Source organism: Sapajus apella, unplaced genomic scaffold (assembly GCF_009761245.1).
Source record: "Sapajus apella isolate SASKATOON/1434 unplaced genomic scaffold, GSC_monkey_1.0 scaffold3, whole genome shotgun sequence".
NCBI lineage: Eukaryota > Metazoa > Chordata > Mammalia > Primates > Cebidae > Sapajus > Sapajus apella.
Window position 1 is genome coordinate 8488557 of NW_022436943.1, and position 13780 is coordinate 8502336.

Sequence of the window (13780 nt, forward strand, 5' to 3'; positions counted from 1 at the left end):
TACTCAAGAAAGTGTGTTTTTGTAATAGGATAAAGTAGATATTGCAAAAAAGGAAACTGAGTTTTTCAGAGATTAAATACTTGATCCAGGTTGCAAAACTTATAAATAATGAAGACCAAAAGAAGAACTTAATCTATAACAAATGACCAAGAAAAACGTGTTAACATGTTCATTTGGTGCAGTGGGTCTTCAAAAGTGAAATTCTCAAATGGGAATTTAAGTTTTGTCAAAAAATTAAACATTGAGATGTTTTAGTTTGGGTTTAGATCGGCAGTTCACATGTTTGATCACCAATATTATTTTGTTCTCCCTTCTGCCCCATGACAACAAACCACTCACAGTGACATATGACAGAACAATTGAATTAAATGTTATTTTCTTTGTCACGGTTCAGCTTTCTCTGATAGCATGAAAGTTATGATTGTCTCGATAATTTTTTAAAATAATTAAAACAAGCTTTCATTTCAACTACAAATAAATTAGTCATTCTACCTGAACTGATGGAGAATAGCAGGGCTACTAGAGTTCCCTTTAAACCTAAAAAAGGTGAAAATATAAAATGTTCATGTTTCATTTAACTGCCTTCAAATATTTTTATTGATATTGTGTATACTGTACCTCATACCATTTATACTTGTATGAATCAAGCCTCAAAATGTATTGTATGTTCTTATCAGAATCCAAATGGCAATGATGTCATAAAGATTATTTGTTTCTAAACTCATTGACATTCGCCTTTTCTATAACCACAAAGCAAGACAACCTTGACCAAGAAAAAAGTTTTTGGAAGAAATTTAAAATTCATTGACCTCTTTATTGAATGTACTCTCATCAACACTGCAAGTTTTTCATCAAGAAAATGGAGGTCAGCTTAGGCAAACTTCAAAGTAGTTAATATTTGGCATCAGCATCTTTAATTCCCTACCTCTCACAATATCATGTGGGTCTCATGTCTTGTTTCTTCCAGATTTTAGTGTAAGCCTCTCCTTCACTTTTGAACTCAATGTGTGATGGTACATTTTTCCTTCTCTGACAGCAAGACTTTATAATTGTGTGGGGACATTCATCATAAGATCATACTTCTTTCTGGGCTATTTGACTGAAATGAGGTCAAAAAGTTTACATTTAATCCAAGTAATAGCTGCTACCAGAAGACACTAAGGAAATTGAAAGCATTACAGTTTTAAAAGGACTTCTACATATGATATCATATTTATTTCTCTGAGTAACCATATGTAGATGGTGCTATTCCTTTATTAAGGGAAAAATACATTTAATTTATTAAAAAATAAATTATTCCTTTTTTCATTTTTTCTCTGAATAAGAATACTAAGGTCCCAATCGCTTCTCGGCCTTTTGGCTAAGATCAAGTGTAGAATACTAAGGTCCCAAAGATAAAATAAATTGTCCATATGGTCTAATGACTCAAATACAGACCTTCTCACCTTTAAAACCATATATTTTTTTCATTTTCTACTGACCCTTTCATGAACCCCACTCAATTCCAGACACTAATGGGTGAGGTACAGAAAAGTCTGAGACTAGATGATGAATTAATTGATTTACAGACAGTGGAAATTGTATGTTAATATCATCCATGATGTATACATCCAAGAGTAACTTCATTACACTCAAATCTGAAAGTAGAAAGACTTGAGTCCCAGATGATTCTGCCAGGGATAGGTAAAAGGAAGAAGATAGCATGCAGGTTGGAGGCTTCTTTTGCTCTACAAGGAAGGTACTGGCTGAACAGATTCTAGGTATAACTGGAAAAAATAAAAAGCTGACATACCAAAGCAGTACCTAATCTCAGATAGCTTTATTTGACAGATAAGGAAGCTGGGTTGTGATTACAATATTGATTGACCTATGAAACAATTGTGAGAAATAAACTCAATTCCTTTCTTTCCTTCCTCTTTATTCCCTAACATCTACTCTTCATGAAAAAAAGAAATATTTTTTAGATTTTTGAACTAGCATTTTATTATAAAATTAGTACAAACTCAATACAAAAAAATCAAACACAGAAAAATAAACACAAAGTATATAAACCACCTTACATCCCTCTACCCAAAGATAATCACACTGAACATATTGATATGTATCCTTCCAACAGTTTTTTCTTTTAAAATAAAACTATACAATGCATGTTACTCTATATTCAGTTGTTTTCACTTAGTATTGAGTACCTTTTTCTTATGGACATTGTGTTGAATTAAATGAATATATAGCCCAAATTGTTTATATCTTCCTATAGTCATACTCTGGCTGACTTTGTTAATACCCTCACACATTGATTCTGAGCTTGGCCATGTGACTTGCACAGGCCAGTGGTGCTGTGGAAAACTTCCATCCAGCAGAGAGGGGCCTGATAAAGCACATTTCTTCTTTCTCCCTCTTGGACCTTGACACATTCATGAGAATGTGTCTGAACTAGCTTGCTGGATAATGACAGTACATGCTGCTAACACTCTTGAACTCAGCCAATAGCCAACAACTCACCATATGTGGAAATGAGTCCAACCAAGACCAGAAGGATAGCAAAACTAAGACCAAGTCAACAGAATTTCCCAGTAAACCTATGTGTAGAGTTTGAGAGACTGTTGTTATTTCAAGCATCTAGCTTTTGAGGCTACCTATTATGTAGCAATAATTAATACAACATTTCATAACAGATACACACACTTGTACTCACACATACATATATGTATGTTAAATTCACTCTTGACCCCCTGTTATTCAATACATATCAAGTCTTCTTAAAATGTAAGTTACATCATGTCATTTCTCTGCTTAAAACACTTCAAGGGCCTCCTCATTATTTAATTTAAATAAAATTCAAATTCAGCATACACTCTGATGACACTGCTCCTGCCACCTGTTCCACCTCATTTCTTGGCTCTCCTCCATAATATACCACACTCCAGTCATGCTGACCTTTTTAAGACAGCTCTTCTCCCCTTTAGAGACTTTGTATAAGGTCTTCTCTCAGCTTTGAATATTCTCTGATTATAAATATCATCTATCTCTACCAAAAAAGGAAACTTTGACAATACTATCTAAAGAAGAGTTCTCCATACCTCCAGTTATTCCCATCTTCCAATACTTTATTATTTCTCTCTTAGCACTTGTCACAGTTACAAACACTTCATCCCTTTGATTGCTTACTCATTTCTTGTCTATCTGCCCTTCTTGGTCACAAAATCAAGGAGAAGAGAGCCATGTTGATTTTGTCCATCATAATACTGCCAATTCTATCTCAATATCTGCAATATCAACAGATTAGAGTTTAATGTATGAAAGTTTATACCATAATGCATCAAAATGATTCCCTATTTCGGACATATAGGCAGTTTTTATATGTATATTTGCTATACACACTACATATTTATCAAAACTTTTAAAAATCAATCAGCAAAAAAGATGAACCCCCCAAAATCAGAAAAGAACATGTACAAGCAATTTCATTCACAGAATTAAAAAAACAACTTAAAACATATAAATAGGGGAAATAGGATCCAAGATGGCAAATAGGAACAGCTCCTAAGTACAGTTCCCCGTGAGAGCAACACAGAGGGTGAGTTATCACTGAATTTCCAAACGAGGTAACAGGTGCATCTCAATGGGACTGGTGGCACAGTGGGTGTAGCCCAGAAGTGTGAGCCGAGGGAGGGTAGGGTGCTGGCTCAACCAGGAAGTCCAATCCCCTGAGGACCCACCTCCCTACCCAATGGAGGCCATTGGGGGCTTTTCCATCCACTCCAGCATTCCGGTTCACATACTGCTGCTTCTCCCACAGTTTTTACTGCCTACAGACCAGGAGATTCCTGGGCTGAAAAGCACCAGGAGTTTCCAGCATGTTTCAGCTGGTATGGCGGATTTCCACACAAAAACTCACACAAATCTGGGCAGCCATTTCAACTGGCACCTGGAACACCTGGGAGACAGAGCCACCTAAACAGCTGAAAAAGAGGGGGTTGAAAGCAGGGAGCAAGGGGATCTGGCTTGGTGGGTTCCACCCCCACAAAGACCAGCAATTTGAAACACTCTGGATTGAGAGTTTTGCAGCAAGTACAGCTGGATCCGGGAAGGTCCAGCACTGTTAGGGGAAGGGTGTCCACCATTACTGAGGCAGTCCACCACTACCAAGGCAGTACACCATTACCAAGGCAGTCCATCATTACCTAGGCAGTCCGCCATTACTGCAGCAGACCACCTCTACCAAGGCAGTTCTAACTGTACCTTTATAAACAAAACCACAAGGAAGTTTACATAGCAGCTGGGCAGAGACTACAGCAGGTCAGCAATGCCTCTGCTAGCACACTGTGACTAGACTGCCTCCTTGCTGGGCAAGGCACTCTGAAAAAAGCAGCAGCATGTCAGGAACTTATAAATAAAGCCCCACCTTCCCAGGACAGGGCGCCTGGGAAAAGAGGTGGTTATGAGTCCCACTGCAGCAGACTTAAACGTACCTACCCAGCAGCTCTGATCAGAACAGTGGAGCTCCTAGGACAGCACTTGAGTTCTGATAAGGGACAGACCATCTCCTCAAGCAGCTCCCCAACCCCCATATATCCAAAGAGGCACCTCATAAAGGAGAGTTCTGGCTGACATCTGGCAGGTACCCTTCTGGGATGAAAATAACGAAGAAGAAAATGGCAGCAACACTTACTATTCTGCAGCCCCTGCAGGTGATTCCCAGGCAAGCAGGGTCTGGAGTGGACCTCCAGCAGTCCTGCAGCAGAAGGACCTCACTGTTAGAAGGAAAACTAAAAACAAAAAGAAATAGCTTCAACATCGACAAAAAGGACATCCACTCAGAACCCATCCAAAAGTCACCAACTACAAAGACTACAGGTAGATTAATCCACAAAGATGGGAAGAAACCAGTGCAAAAAGGATGAAAACACCCAAAACCAGAACACCTCTCTTCTTCCAAGGGATCACAACTCATCACCAGCAAGGTAGAGAATGAGTCTGATGAATTGACAGAAGCAGGTTTCAGAAGGTGGGTAATAACAAAGTTCTCTGAGCTAAAAGAATATGTTATAACCCAATGCAAAGAAACTAAGAACCTTGAAAAAAGGTTAGAAGAAATGATAATTAAAATAACCAGCTTAGAGAAGAATATAAATGATTTGATGGAGCTGAAAAACACAGCACGAGAAATTCATGAAGCATATACAAGTTTCAATAGCCGAATCAATGAAGCACAAGAAAGGACATCAGAGATTGAATATCAGCTCAGTGAAATAAAACGAGAAGGCAGGAGTAGAGAAAAAAAGAGTGAAAAGGAATGAACAAAGTCTCCAAGAAATGTGGGATTATGTGAATAGACCTAACCTATGTTTGATGGGTGTACCTGAATATGATGGGGAGAATGAATCCAAGCTGGAAAACACTCTTCAGAATATTATCCAGGAGAACTTCCCCAGCCTAGCAAGGCAAGCCAACAATGAATTCCAGGAAATACAGAGAACACCACAAAGATATTCCTCAAGAAGAGCAAACCCAAGGCACATAATTGTCAGATTCACCAGGGTTGAAATGAAGGAAAAAATGCTAAGTGCTGCCAGAGAGAAAGGGTGAGTCACCAACAAAGGGAAGCCCATCAGACTCAGAGTGGATCTCTCAGCAGAAACCCTACAAGCCAGAAGAGACTGGGAGCCAATATTCAACATCCTTAAAGAAAAGATCTTTCAACCTAGAATTTCATATCCAGCCAAATTAAGCTTCATAAGTGAAGGAGAAATAAAATCCTTTATGGACAAGCAATTGCTCATAGATTTCATCACCACCAGATCTGCCTTACAAGAGCTCCTGAAAGAAGCACTAAACATAGAAAGGAACAACCAGTACCAGTCGCTGCAAAAACATACCAAATAATAAAGACCATGGACACAATGAAGAAACTGCATCAACTAACGAGCAGGAAAACCAACTAGCATCAAAATGGCAGGATCAAATTCAGAAATAACAATATTAACCTTAAATGTAAATGGGATAAATGCCCCAATCAAAAGACACAGACTTGCAAATTGGATAAAAAGTCAAGACTCATCAGTGTGCTGTATTCAGGAAACCCATCACATATGTAAGGACACACATAGGCTCAAACTAAATGGATGGAGGAAGATTTACCAAGCAAATAGAGAACAAAGAAAAGAAGGTGTTGCAATCCTAGTCTCTGATAATATGGACTTCAAACCAACAAAGATCAAAAGAGACAAAGAAGGGCATTACATAATGGTAAAAGGATCAATGCAACAAGAAGAGCTAACGATCCTAAATATATATGCACCCAATACAGGATCACCCAGATACACAAAGCAAGTTTTTAATGACCTACAGAGAGACTTAGACTCCCACACAATAATAGTGGGAGACTTTAACACTCCACTGTCAATATTAGACAGATCAACGAGACAGAAAATTCACAAGGATATCCAGGACTTGAACTCAAATCTGGACCAAGTGGACCTAATAGACATCTACAGAACTCTGTAACCCCAAATCCACAGATTCTTTGCAGCACCACATTGCACCTACTCTAAAACTGACCACATAATTGGAAGTAAATCACTCCTTAGCAGATGCAAAAGAATGGAAATCATAACAGTCTCTCAGACCACAGTGCAATCAAATTAGAACTCAGGATTAAGAAACTAACTCAGAACCTCACATCATGGAAACTGAACAACTGGCTCCAGAATATCAACTGGATAAACAATGAAATGAAGGCAGAAATAAAGATGTTCTTTCAAACCAATGAGAATGAAGACACACAACATACCAAAATCTCTGGGACACCTTTAAAGCAGTGTCTAGAGGGAAATTTATAGCAATAAATGTCCACATGAGAAGCAAGAAAAGATCTAAAATTGACACTGGATCATCGAAATTGAAAGAGCTAGACGAGCAAGATCAAAAAAAACTCAAAATCTAGCAGAAGACAAGAAATAACTAAGACCAGAGCAGAACTAAAGGAGGTAGATATACAAAAAAACCCTTCAAAAAATCAATAAATCCAGGAGCTGGTTTTTTGAAAAGCCAATAAACAGACCACTAGCCAGAATAATAAAAAAGAAAAGAGAGAATAATCAAATAGATGCAATAAAAAATGATGAAGGGATAACACCACGGATCCACAGAAATACAAACTACCATCAGACATTACTACAAACAACTCGGAAGAAATGGATAAATTCCTGGACACTTGCACCCTCCTAAGCCTAAACCAGGAAGAAGTTGAAACTCTGAATAGACCAACGACAAGGGCTAAAGTTGAGGTAGCAATTAATAGCCTACCAACCAAAAAAGCCCAGCTCCAGATGGGTTCACAGACAAATTCCACCAGACTTATAATGAGGAGCTGTTACCACTCTTTCTGAAACTATTCCAAACAATACAAAAAGAGGGAATCCTTCAAAAATCATTTTATGAGAGCAACATCATCCTGATATCAAAACTCAGCAGAGATTCAAAAAAAAAAAAAAAAGAAAAGAAAGAAAAAAGAAAAAGAAAACTTCAGGCCAATATCCATGATGAACATAGATGCAAAAATCTTCAATAAAATACTGGCAAACCATTTGCAACAGCACATCAAAAAGCCTATCTATCACGATCAAGTAGGCTTCATTCTGGGGATGCAAGCCTGCTTCAACATATGCAAGTCTATAAACATAATCCATTGCATTAACAGAACCAAAGACAAAATCCACATGATTATCTCAATAGATGCAGAGAAGGCCTTCAACAAAATTCAACAGCACTTTATACTAAAAACTCTCAATAAACTAGGTATTGATAAAATAATAAAAGCTATTTATGACAAACCCACAGCCAATATCATAATAAATGAGCAAAAACTGGAAGCATCCCCTTTGCGATCTGGCACTAGACAAGGATGCCCTCTGTCACCACTTCTATTCAATATACTATTGGAAGTTCTAGCCAGAGCAATTAGGCAAGCAAAAGAAATAAAGGGTATTCAATTAGAAAAGGAGGAAGTCAAATTGTCTCTATTTGCAGACAATATGATTGTATATTTAAAAGACCCCATCATCTAAGCCCAAAATCTCCTGAAACTGATAAGCAACTTCAGCAAAGTCTCAGGATACAAAATCAATGTGCAGAAATCACAAGCATTCCAATACACCAATGACAGACTAACAGAGAGCAAACTCCCATTCACAATTGCTACAAAGAGAATAAAATACCTAGGAATACAACTAACAAAGGATATAAAGGACCTCTTCAAGGAGAACTACAAACCACTGCTCAAGGAATAAGAGAGGATACAAACAGATGGACAAACATTCCATGCTCATGGTTAGGAAGAATCAATATCATGAAAATGGCCATACTGCTCAAAGTAATTTATAGATCCCACCCTATCCCCATCAAGCTACCAATGACTTTCTTCACAGAACTGGAAAAAAAAACACCTTAAACTTCATGTGGAACCAAAAGAGAGCTCACATAGCCAAGACAATCCTAAGTAAAAAGAACAAAGCTGGAGACATCATGTTATCTGACTTCAAACTATACTACAAGGCTACAGTAATAAAAACAGCATGGTACTGGTACCAAAACAGAGATATAGATCGATGGAACAGTAGAGAGGCCTCGGAGGCCACACCACACATCTACAACCATCTAATCTTTGACAAGCATGACAAAAACAAGCAATAGGGAAAGGACTCCCTATTTAATTAATGGTGCTGGGAAAACTGGCTAGCCATATGCAGAAAGCAGAAACTGGACCCCTTCCTGATACCTTACACTAAAATTAACACCAGATGGATTAAAGACTTAAACATAAGACCTAACACCATAAAAACCCTAGAAGAAAACCTAGGCAAAACCATTCAAGACATAGGCATAGGCAAGGACTTCATGATTAAAATGCCAAAAGCATTGGCAACAACAGCCAAATTAGACAAATGGGATCTAATTAAACTCCAGAGCTTCTGTACAGCAAAAGAAACAATCATTAAAGTGAACCGACAAACAACAGAATGGGAAAAAAATTTGCAATCTATCCATCTGACAAAGGGCTAATATCCAGAATCTACAAAGAACTAAAACAGATTTACAAGAAAAAAAAAAAAAAAAAACCCATTCAAAAGTGGGCAAAGGATGTGAACAGACACTTTTCAAAAGAAGACAATATATGAGGCCAACAAATATATGAAAAAATGCTCATCATCACTGGTCATTAGAGAAATGCAAATGAAAACCACACTGAGATACCATCTCATACCAGTTAGAATGGCGATCATTAAAAAATCTGGAAACAGCAGATGCTGGAGAGGATGTGGAGAAATAGGAACACTTTTACACTGTTGGTGGGAGCATAAATTAGTTCAACAATTGTGGAAGATTGTATGGTGATTCCTCAAGAATCTAAAAATAGAAATTCCATTTGACCCAGCAGTCCCATTACTGGGTAGCACCCAAAGGATTATAAATCTTTCTACTATAAAGACACATGTACACACATGTTCATAGTAGCACTGTTTACAATAGCAAAGACCTGGAACCAACCCAAATGCCCATCAATGATAGGCTGGACAAGGAAAATGTGGCACATATACACCATGGAATACTATGCAGCCATAAAAAACGATGAGTTCACGTCCTTTGTAGAGACATGGATGATCTGGAAACCATCATTCTCAGCAAACTGACACAAGAACAGAAAACCAAACACTGCATGCTCTCACTCATAAGTGGGTGCTGAACGATGAGAACACATGGACACAGGGAAGAGAGTATCACATACTGAAGTCTGTCAGGTGGTAGTAGAAGGGGGACAGCAGGTGGTGGGGAGGTCGGGGAGGGATACCATGGGGATAAATGCCAGATATAGGTGATGGGGGGATAGAGGCAGCAAACCACCTTGCCATGTATGTACCTATGCAACAATCCTGCATGATCTGCACATGTACCCCAGAACCTATAGTACGGTATATATATATGTGGACTAATTCATTAGAAATGCAAATTAAAGCATGATATACCCTTGATTATACTTTGAAGAAATAAAAACTAGTGTTATAACAATTCAACACACAAGCATAAATGAATATAAGCTTTCTAGAGGCTTTATGGACATATATATCAAATGTATTAAAAATGTGCAATTCTTTTACCTTCCAATTCCATTCAGGTAGGTTGTCATAAGGAAACAGTACTGAAAGGATACTACAATTGTAAATGCCTATCCATAGGCCAATGAAGTGACACCGAGTCTTCCCTGCCCCTGCACTGGCTGCACCGAGTAGCCCAGCAGATGATGCTTGAAGAACAAGGTGGCAGGACCCACTCTGTTTTGTATGCATTTCTTTATATACTGAAGATCCTTACTTTCAAGAAACAAGTTGTACTATGCATTCTTCCTCTCTTAAGCCTCTTCTTTGTATTTTGTAGGGGGAAAAAAAGGTGAACATCCCTGCTAATGATTACCCACTTTCCACAGTTTCCTAAAGAAGACATCACTTGGATAATATTGGAACACATAATAAGTTCAGTTCCATAGAACAAAATTTAATTACTCAACCTCTTATAGCCTCAAACGAATTAATGGGAATTTTAAAATGATATTGTATATAAAATATCTTTGTAAATTCTAGTTGATGGTTTTACTAAATTTTGCTGTGGTTAATTCTTCACCTAAGTCTTGAACGTCTCCTCTTCACCTTCATTAACGACTCTTCTTATACTTAAATGTTATTATACCCCAGCATTCTATTATTGGCCTTTATTTTCATGCTGTATATAATTCTGAAATGCTGATTGTTATCTATTGTAATATCCTCAGACATCACTTATTATTATTGATGATTCCCAGTTCTAGTCACTGACTGTGTTCTGGTAGATATGATGAGATTGTTTTACCCCAATCCTTTGAAGTTGCACCTGGCTGTTTGAATTGCTTTGGCCAGTAAAACATTGGCCAGAAAGGACATGTGTGACTTCCAGACAGAAGTGTTTAAAGATAGCATGCAATTTTACCAACTTCTTTCCCCATCAAAGACCAGCAACACTCCAGTCATTGAAGCCTCCTTTATCTGATGTCTGGGAGTGAGAACTGGCAGTATATACAACATGAACATGAAATAAAGCTATTGTTTTTAAGTCACTAATATTTGGGGATGTTTGTCACTGAAGCATAGCCTAGACTGACTGACACAGCGTCTATTCTAATTTTATTTTAGCCTGGTCATCTGCAATTCGATGCTCCACAGACAAAATATAATTTTACCTCCAAACTCCTTATCCTTTGGGTGTTCTCTACATTGCTAATGTCACTGCTATCCAAATAGTTGTCCTAGGATTCATGTTATTTTCTCATTACTGCATCTACCTCTAATCAATTACAGATTTCTTTTATCTTAGCTCCTAACTACCTTCCTTTCTATGACCTCCAAACTCCATTGTGTACACTGGTGTACCTTGTTTCATGTCATAATTACAAATCTATCCCAGGTAGTTTTAAGTTCTTCAGAATTTCACCCTTCCAATCTGTCCTTTACACAACAACAGCATGATTAAGCTTCCTAAAACCTAAAGCTGATCATATCCCTTCCCCACCTAAAATGCTTCAGTGGTTTTCTTTGTTCATTCAAGATTAATTCTAAAAATATAGATGGTATGCAGAGCTATCCAAACTATTGTCCCTGACTAGCTTTCAAGCATTCTTTCTCTCTCACACACAAACTCTTTGCTCTAACAGTACTGAACTCCTTGGATGAATATGCCCCACTATTTGCTACTTTGATGCCTTTCTGTGCTTTTCCCTCTGACTGCAATGCTCTTCCACACCACACACTCCATTTTACTATTTATCTACTTGCCAGCTTATAGTTAGCCTTCAAGACTAGACTCAACTCTATGAAACAGCTTAGACTGCACGCCACTGTCCTGTACTAGCTTGGACAATTTTTTACTGTGTTCCCAAATTGTCCCTCAACAAGTATTTTTGAATGCCTACTAAAGTGCCTCTATAATATTTTTAAAAATAGAAAAAAGAATTCATCAGCTTAACAACACAACTTAAATATATTGCAATTATTCATTTGTGTATTTGTCTACTCAAGTATTCTATAAGCCTGCCCGTCAATGGCAAAGGTCATTTCCTGATTAATCTTTTTATTCCAGAAACTAACCACTCAGTAGGAATAAACAGTTAAAAACATAATGTTTGGAAATTCATATCAACAGTGTTGAATAACAAAACCAGCAATATGAAATCAGAAGAGGTCAATGATTTATAAGGAGCATAATTCTTAATGTACTTGACTATTTCAATTCTTTTTCTTGTCTCCATTCTCAAACATCTCTATGTCAAGCCTCTGACACTGGAGTATTCAGATGACAGTTTCAGTTGCTAGGAACTAAAGATAGTTTTAGAAGATAACAGTTCTAGTTGCTTTTTGGACAGGAGGCTGATTTCTCTTGAAGTTAGCTAGGAATGGAAGGGAAATCCCCCAACACATGTTTTAATCGGAAAATGCCATCTATATCTCTCTGGGCTCTAAATATTTTTCAATCATTGTTTGTCTTAGAGTTCTCAAAGCGAACTTGAAAACTAAAACTATAGGTCATTTTTAATCTGCAACTAATGGTATATTTTTTAAGACTAGAATGGAACTTATTTGGAGTGGTTAACCTCTCATACATTACAATCTGTTAGTGTAGTATTCTCTGTGAAGAAATAATGTGCACTACTTAACATCCAAACCTAATGAATATCAAAACAAAACAAAACAACTCTAAATTAGTAAAGTTGCTGAGACTCTCCCCATATCACCACTGATTTCCAGATGACATCGTTTACAATAAAACATGAGTGAAAAAGGAATCATAAATGCTGACAGCAAACCCCAAGTAGAATAGCCTCTATATTTTGGAAGGTGAAATACGAGAAGCTATAGTCATCCAACTTCTGCTATCTGCCAGCCAGACAGGAGCAGGATTGCTAGGAGTTGGAAAATGTGAACATTTAACTGGAAAATGCTACCACAAATTCTCACTATGACAAAAGATGACATGTATGTTTATTTGACAAATGACATTCTGCAACTTCAAGATTTAAAAAACTACTCCAATTAGATTCTATGGGGTCTCAGAATTTTCACTTCTCCCACACTTGCCAGTGTTCCAGCGAGGTGATCAGACACCTTTCCTACCACCAAATTTCTTGAGACTGATGATATAAAACTCCTTTCAGAACAGTCACCAAAGTGATCCAAAAATTTAATTTATTGTATCTTAAAATGCTTTGTGATTTAAAGCATTTCAAAACTTGCCCTCCCTCCAGAGTGATAAGAAAAAGTGTATTTGCATCCCCAATTTTAGGCTCCAGGCATTTTCAGTTCTTAACATTTATTTTTATTAAAAGAAAACGGTAAAAATGAAGAAAAACAACCATTTTAAAAGGACAATTTTGGTACCATATTATGTGTGATTGAGACTAACCTGTCTTAATAAATCATTTTATTTACTTTTAATAGCAATTAACTACAAAGAAAATGTTGGTCAAAAAAGGAAATACATATGTATATATGCATATACAGATTTCACATATATATTTATTTTTAAATAGTTTTGAGTGATATGCTTTTTTGTTATTTAAAGAAAAGCAAATTTCAAGGTAGAGTCATAGGATAGCCCACTGGAAGGAAGCACAAAATATAGTGGCCAAATGGCCAAACTAAAAAAGACTGCTTTCTACAAAAAAAAAAAAAAAAAAAAAAAAAAAAAAAAAAAAAAA

At 37.1% G+C, this 13780-nt stretch overlaps 1 pseudogene; it reads left to right on the plus strand.

Annotated features, from left to right (window-relative positions):
• Positions 1–1340: 1340 nt before the first annotated feature.
• LOC116536294 lies at positions 1341–1442 on the plus strand (annotated as a pseudogene).
• Positions 1443–13780: the final 12338 nt, after the last annotated feature.